Genomic DNA, 8,235 nt, shown 5'->3' on the forward strand with positions numbered 1-8,235 from the left:
ATTAGTATGCAATGGGAACGAAACTGGGAAAAGAAAAGGAAACGGTTTTATATTAAGCCCAAGTTCTAACGAGTATGAATTCTTACTAATAATTATGATGCCATATGCTCTGTTCCACTTTCAGACCACAAACACTCCTCATTTAAGAGAATGTCCAAAAAGAGTGACATCTGTGCCTGTATAGTTCTGAGGGTCAAATAACTTGCATTGATAAGCATGCTCCACTTACATCACCTTGTCAGAGATCTGTGAAAGGTTTTAACAGACCTGATACATCAAGACCATATTTTAACTCAGCAATCCATGGTAGATTTTTCTTCGGAGAGCAAATGAATTATCTATAAAACAGAAGTTACAATTTTTATAGCAGTGTCTTTAGTAAGAGTTTCTATGTCCCAAGCACTATGGGGGTTTCAAAATTCCTGGGAACAAATTTGGTAAGAGCAAATGTGAACAGCGTAGGGAGCAATGGTTCCTGTGGATGCCTGTGGCGTGTGAGTTTGGGGGGTTGGGCTGATAAAAGAAGACAGTAAAGGGGCGCCTGGGTGGCTCAATCGGTTGAGTGTCCGACTTCGGCGCAGGTCATGATCTCGCGCTCCGTGAGTTGGAGCTCCGCATCAGTTTCTGTGCTGACAGCTCAGAGCCTGGAGCCTGCTTCGGATTCTGTGTCTCCCTCTCTCTCCGGCCCTCCCCCCGTTCATGCTCTGTCTCTCTCTGTCTCAAAAATAACTAAATGTTAAAAAAAATTTTTTTTAAAAAGAAGACAGTAAGAAAACCAGAGAAGGGGAAGAATTCAAACACACACTGACACTTTAGTTGCAAATATAGGTACATAGTAGCAATACTGGGTGTCCCGACGGAGCTTTCTGAGACAACACAATGGAAAACATAAAACATAATTTCTAGGAACTGTCCTCTAAAGCAAAGGAGATGTAGCATCATTGAGGGGGAAGCCAGCTATGGTTGGCAGTTCCATGGGAATAAAGTTATTCCTGTTGTGGACAAAACTGAGCATAACTGCATCTGGTTTATTAAAAATTCAGTAAAATAGCTCATTTCTGTCTAGGCACTGCTCAGAGGCCATATCCATTGTTCCAGCCTATCCTCCTATTGAATTAGGAAGTGAACACAGGAGAAATAATAAGTTCATACTTGCCTTAGTGCTGACTACCACTGGAGCATGGTACTAAGTGTTTCACGAATGCTTTTTGAAATTTGCACATCATCTTTATGAATTTAGCTCAGTATTATTCCCTTTTTACATAAGACATGACTGAAATACAAAGATAGTATGTAGCTTCCCTAATGTCCAATAGAACTGGTATTTGAATCTAGTCAATTCTGCTTTGCTACACAACCCTACCTCATCCTAACCAAAGTTAGTGCTTCATAAATTATAAAATTGGCACTGGAAAAATTAAAAATGCTTCCAGGCTCTCCTGATAGATAGGGGCAGAGACTAGGTTAGAAAGTATCTTCAGTTCTGGCTTTCAGCCCTAAATCTCTAACATGATTGGCTGAAAATGGTGCAGCCCAGATAGTGAAGGGGATTTAAAACTAAAGTCATGATACAACAAAACAGAGGTAATTACATCCTGGACAAAGGACACACAGACAATGTGCATAAGGTGAGGGTTTGAGTTGCAATTCACCAATCTACACTTTCTATACTTCTCCCCTTCACAGATTTTTGGTGTAGTCTGGCTGTCCCAGAGAGTTACAGCTCTTCAGGAAAAGTTAAAAACGATACCAAGAATAGCAAATACACGAGCCACCTATATTTACCGAAATTTGAATCACCATTCCATATTTACTTCTTGATGGAATGTCTTTATTTTCTGAGTACATTCAGATATTTATAGGGTGTATATTCAACTTTCTATGTCAGTTAAAATACTGTATATCCAGATAACATGACATTAAGCTCTTTATTTCTTTAGATGTATACAAACCCAAAAGGGTCTCCCAGATCTCAAGCTAATCTGAACTTTGGAAAGTTCAATAACTACAACGTATAAGATCACTTTAATTTTATCAAAAGTGAAATGAAAAAAGTCATTATTATACCCTATAAAAGAAATATATATATATAATTTCATGAAGGTAAAATAAAAGCAACCATTTGTTTTGCATTTCAAAGAGTCATAAAGCAAACATCTTAGACTAGTTGTTCTTTCATATGTTTACCTCATCTAGTTATGAAAGTCAAGACTCCTAAAAGCATTAACAATACAACTTCTTCAAAAGCAGTAAATGATAGCAATTATTTGCAAGAGCAAGTTGAATAAAAATCTACAAGGTAAGTGGTTAAGAGGGAGCAGAAAACTTTTCTAAAAACTTATTCAGCTATGAAATTATAATTTCTAAAGATGTTTTTAAAAATTGGTTATATACAATTTTTGACAAAGTTGTTGACATATATCCAAAGAACTACTTCTCAATCTAAAATAGGCATTACTAAATATTCATTTTTTAAAAAGCCTTATACCAAGTGATGTATTCAACAGGGACTCTTGCCCAACCACACACTTTCTCAGGCTGAGGGTGAGCAAGGTTCTGATACAGGGCGGGTGTCTCCAGCACTGTAGACATTAGAGAAGGAGAAATGATGGGCAAAGGTTGAGATATTGAAGTGCAAATTACATGTAAACAGAAAATATAATTTCTATGTTTTGCTGAGACAGCTGTAAGGTCTCAGGCCAAAGGCTCATTTCCTTAAGAGAGCTTTTGTTTCTTTTTTCAGGAAATGGAAACCACAGACAGAAGTATGGACAGTGGAAGCAGCTGCTCACCTTTCCCAGGCCTGAAGGAGTAAAGAGCCAACCTGTGTTTCCACTGGCTTCTCTCCCCCACTTGGAGTAAGAGGAGGGAACGTCTTCAACTCAAGACCTTAGCATTATGATGTTAATCCCAAGAGTGGGATTACCCACTTTGTATTTTTGTGAGTCAGACTGTATGCGCCTTGCACTGGTTCCCAGGAAAGCAGCTGTCTTGTCTTCCATTTCTTCCTAGAGAGGAGTGCGTGAGTGTGTGTGTGTGTGTGTGTGTGTGTTGAAGTTGGGTGGGGTGGAGTGCGGCTAGATGGGAAAGACACTGGAAATCAGGTAGTAGGTTTTATTTCCTTCTCAGGAGCAAGGGAAAGCCAGGATCATGTACAAAAACCATGGTTATCAAACACGGCTTTTCTCTTTGGCAACTAAGAAACTAAACACTCCTGGAGCACCCAAGATTATAACCTTTGGTGCTGAGACATTCACTTTCCATTGTTCTGTAAACTCACTTTTACTAACAATGAAAAAAAAAAATACGTATCCATACACACAGCCCCAACCTTGTCTTGCTTAATTAAACAAACTTCCCTTTCTTGAGGAAGAAGAGAATATATTTGATTGGTGGCAGTGATATATGAGAATTTACTTTTGTACTCACTTTCGTTTCAGTGGAGTATACCCCACAAGCAACACGTAAGTGGAAGAATTTGAACGCGTTCATCTTCCAGATACTGAAGTTCATGATCTCATTGCTGTACTATGGTGTCATTGAAGGATGATTACTTGGACTTTGGGCCAAATTAACGATAAACATAAACATAAACATAAATCTAAAAGCCTTTCATTCATCAAAACATTTAGCAAGTGCATTCAAAGGGTCGCTAGTCTATAGCACCAGCAAATATAGTTCTTTATGTTGTGCACTCTACAATTCCAGGTCATTCATATTACAGTGCACAATGTAGTGTACTTGAAAGACAATTCATTTATGAAGAGGAATAAGCTCTAGGTTTTGCCATCGAAGGAGTTTGAACCAGGGTTAAACAAGTGAACTCTTCCTTTTGAAGACATCTAAAGAAAGAAGGTCCAGATTCTGCCAGCCCACTTTTGGATATTTTCATTTAGTTTTCAATGTCAATAATTTTTGTTTCTTGTAGACATTTCTTTATTTTTTTTAATTTTTTAACTTTTTTTATTTTGAGAGACAGAGCACGTGCAGGGAAGAGGGGCAGAGGGAAAGAGAGAGAGAGAATCTTAAGCAGGTTCCATTCTCAACATGGACTCTCATGCAGGACTTGATCTCACGACATGACCTGAGCTGAGATCAAGATCCCTGTGCTTAACCAACTGAGCTACCCAAGCACCCCATATTTCTTGTGGATATTTCTTTACCCAATAATGACCCTTCATTACTGTCATCTTCTTCCTCATTAAAGATGACTGAGGCATACAGGGATGTCAATATTCAGATGAGGGAAGAAGGAAATGAGGAGAAAGCATTTTGGTGACATATGTCCGTGTAACCTGCCTTCACAGAGGGAAGTAGATTCATCTCCACTCTAGTCCCTGCCTTCTTAGGTAGATGAGCTATGATGACACAAGGAATTTCAAGGAAATGACTCTTAGCATTATTTCTATCACAGAAAGAGAGAGATGGCCCTTTGCTCAAGAATTTGTAGGGAAGCAAAAGTTGCTAAAAGGATTGGCTTCTCCTTTGGACTCACACATTCCTAAGTAGTGTAAATGAGAAAAATATGCATGCAGAAACCACTGGTATAAAAACAATGACATTTGGAGAACATAGATAGATATTAGGATAGTAAATTGCACACTCATATAAGGAAAATAAAAACAAATGTCCTCAAAGTGTAGAAGGGAACTAAAAAAACATCATAATGTGAGAAAAACTGTCATCTCTTTTGCCTTGAGTTAAATATCACAAAAATATCATTTCGAGTTTCAACATTTCTTCCCACTTTCCATTTTTGAACTTGCTCTTTAAAAAAATTAGAACATTTATTCAGTATTACTAGGTTCATAATCTGAGGCTACTATTTTTATAAACATGCAGTAAGATATACCATGCACTGTGGTCATTATAAGACTGTGGTGAAAATTTAGAGACCCTTTTCCATACCAATGCAAATATAAAAAGAAAGTATGTATTCAGCATTTCTTTGTATTTGCCTTGCATATGCGATTTTTTTAATTTTATTTTTTATTTTTTAAAATTTACATCCAAATTAGTCAGCATATAGTGAAACAATGATTTCAGGAGTAGATTCCTTAATGTCCTTTACCCATATAGCCCATCCCCCCTCCCACAACCCCTCCAGCAACCCTCAGTTTGTTCTCCATATTTATGAGTCTCTTCTGTTTTGTCCCCCTCCCTGTTTTTATATTATTTTTGTTCCCCTTGCCTTATGTTCATCTGTTTTGTCTCTTAAAGTCCTCATAGGAGTGAAGTCATATGATTTTTGTCTTTCTCTGACTGACTAATTTCACTTAGCATAATACCCTCCAACGTTTATTTATTTTTGGGACAGAGAGAGACAGAGCATGAACGGGGGTGGGGCAGAGAGAGAGGGAGACACAGAATCGGAAACAGGCTCCAGGCTCTGAGCCATCAGCCCAGAGCCCGACGCGGGGCTCGAACTCACAGACCGCGAGATCGTGACCTGGCTGACGTCGGACGCTTAACCGACTGCGCCACCCAGGCGCCCCAATACCCTCCAGTTCTATCCACGTAGCTGCTATTTTGAAAAGCATAAGACACATTCTCTGTCTTCACGGAAATTATTTTCTTATAAGATAATAAAAAAACTAAAATTTATTAATAAATGCCAAGCTATTATGCAAAGGCAAATTGCATGCCACAAAAAATGACAACTTTGGGAAATATTTGTTCTATTTATGGAAGAAAAATGGTTACTGTCCTTAACATATACAGAGTTTTAAAATAACAAGAACATAAATATTTTAATAGAAAAATAGGAAAAGATTAATAATAGTTTACCCACCCCATTAAAAGCAACATTAAATCGAGATAGTATAAAAAAGTCAAGCTCTGATATAATTTTAAAAATGTCAGTTAAAACAATGAGATAACTGATCATTTTTGAATGTAAGATTATAAAGTACCATAAAGTTTTTCCAAGTCACTAGAATGAATAAAAGGTCCATTGGTATTCTGTTGATGAGAATTTAAACTGATAGAGACTTTACAATTACATACTTCTGATTAGCAATTCTGCTTCTAAAAATTTTTCTGAAGAAATAATTTTACTTAATAGTGAAATTCAGCATAAAACTGTTATATATAATATAATTTTATTTTGGGGGTAAAATGTGCAAAACTTTTAGAATGTTCTTTAAATACCCAAATATTAATAGTTGTTTCTGTATGTGAAATTTAGAACAAATTTAAATTCATATTTCTTATATCTTCTAGAATTATTTTACAATATGCCTCTTTATTTTTATAAACAGAAAAAGCAAATCTTTTATTTATTATTTTATTATCACTTTTAAGAGAAAGAGAGAAAATGCAAGCAGCAGGACACAGAGGGAGAGGGAGAGAGAGAATACTAAGCAAGCTCTATGCCCATTACAGAACCCGACCCAGAACCGACACCAGACTTGATCTCACGACTTTGAGGTCATGACCTGAGCTGAAATCAAGAGTCAGATGCTTAACCAACTGATCCACCCAGGCACCCTGCAAAAAAGCAAATATTTTAAAATGTTAAGTTCCTCTCAAATTTTTTTTTCTCACCTGCCATAAACTAATTTTCTAATTTCTATAACACCTCATAGAATTTATTTATTTATTTATTTATTTATTTATTCATTCATTCATTCATTTGCTTACTTATTTGCTTATTTATTTATTTTACTGGAGAATGACATTGAAAGAATCTAAACTTCTTAATTACTTCTGTTTAGACTGGTTGATGTACACAAAGGACCAATTTCAAAGAAAAAGGAATACATTCTCTGTGAATCTTTTCTGTAAGTCTTGTTTTTAAATTAATGTGTATTTTTATTTTGGGGGCAGCAGAGAGAGAGAGGGAGACAGAGGATCCAAAGCCGGCTCCATGCTGACAACAGAGAGCCTGATGTGGGGCTGGAACTCACGAGCCATGAGATCATGACCTAAGCCGAAGTCAGGCACTTAACCGACTGAGCCACACAGGTGACCCTGTAAGTCTTTCTTAATCTCTCTTCCATCTCTATTATTTTACGTGTTAAGCTTACATGACTTGGAAGTCATAAGTTGTTTTCTGAAGCTGATTTGTTACCCAGTATTGATAAGCCCTTAGCCAAATCATTTAGAATCTCTGAATTTCATAGGTAAAATTTGAGTTACTGACGTTAAGCATGCCCTAAATCAATAATGATTTATAAATCAGCAAGGCAAACACAATACCTTTCTTCTTTCCCTGTTATAGTATCTGGAACATGATAGTTTTGGAAACTAAATAAATAAATGAATGGATAGATAGATTAATGGAAGAATTGACCCTGGAATATTGGTGTCTCCTTGAAAGCAAGAGCAAATTTCTATTCATGATTCTCAAAGCATGCTTTTCAAACCAGTAGCATCAGCATCATCCTGGAGTTTGTCTGAATTACAAATTCTCAGGCTCCATCCTGGAGACTGGGGGTTGGGACTCAAGAATCTGTGTTTTATGAAGCCCTCCAATATTTGCTTCTTATTTAAGAATCTCTGACTTAGGTTACTTTTGAATTAGTATATACTGATTAGAGTTTGATGAGTTCATTGATAATGTAGTTGCCAGGCAATCCATACATATTCGAATAGAGTTTTTCTGAAATTAACACCTAGTGCCAAACTTTGCAAATTGCACTCTTTGCCATGTGTCATACAAAAGTGTTTATATTTATTTTAATTGATGCATGTGGTTAGTTGTCCATACTTGAGCATTTAGCATTTGGACACTTTTACAAGAAGAATCTAGATCTCTAAAAATTTTGCCCTCGTTTTCTGCATGGAAAAATACGCTGGATCCAGCATCATCATCACATTACTCACCCACTACAGAGACAAAGTATTATCTTTCGTGAATTGTTGTTTTTCTTAATCTCAAGCTATTTCATAGGTTGTCTATGAGGGGTGCCAGGGTGGCTCAGTCAGTTGATTGTCTGACTCTTGATTTCGGCTCAGGTCATAATTTCACAGTCATGGGATGGAGCCCTGTGTTGAGCTCTGCGCTGGGCATGGAGCCTGCTTATGATTCTCTCTCTCTTTCTTTCTCTTTCTGTTTCTCTGTCTCTCTCTCCCTGCCTCCTACCCCCTCTGCCCCTCTCCTCCACTTGCTCTCTCTCTCTTTAAAATAAAAAAAATAATTAAAAAAATAATAAATTGTCTATTAATGTATGGGTGATTCATTTTTCCAGTTTGTCTGGGACAGACTCAGTTTATACCTTTGTCCTACATAAT

The sequence above is a fragment of the Lynx canadensis genome, chromosome B1 (genome assembly GCF_007474595.2).
Source record: "Lynx canadensis isolate LIC74 chromosome B1, mLynCan4.pri.v2, whole genome shotgun sequence".
Taxonomy (NCBI): Eukaryota; Metazoa; Chordata; class Mammalia; order Carnivora; family Felidae; genus Lynx; species Lynx canadensis.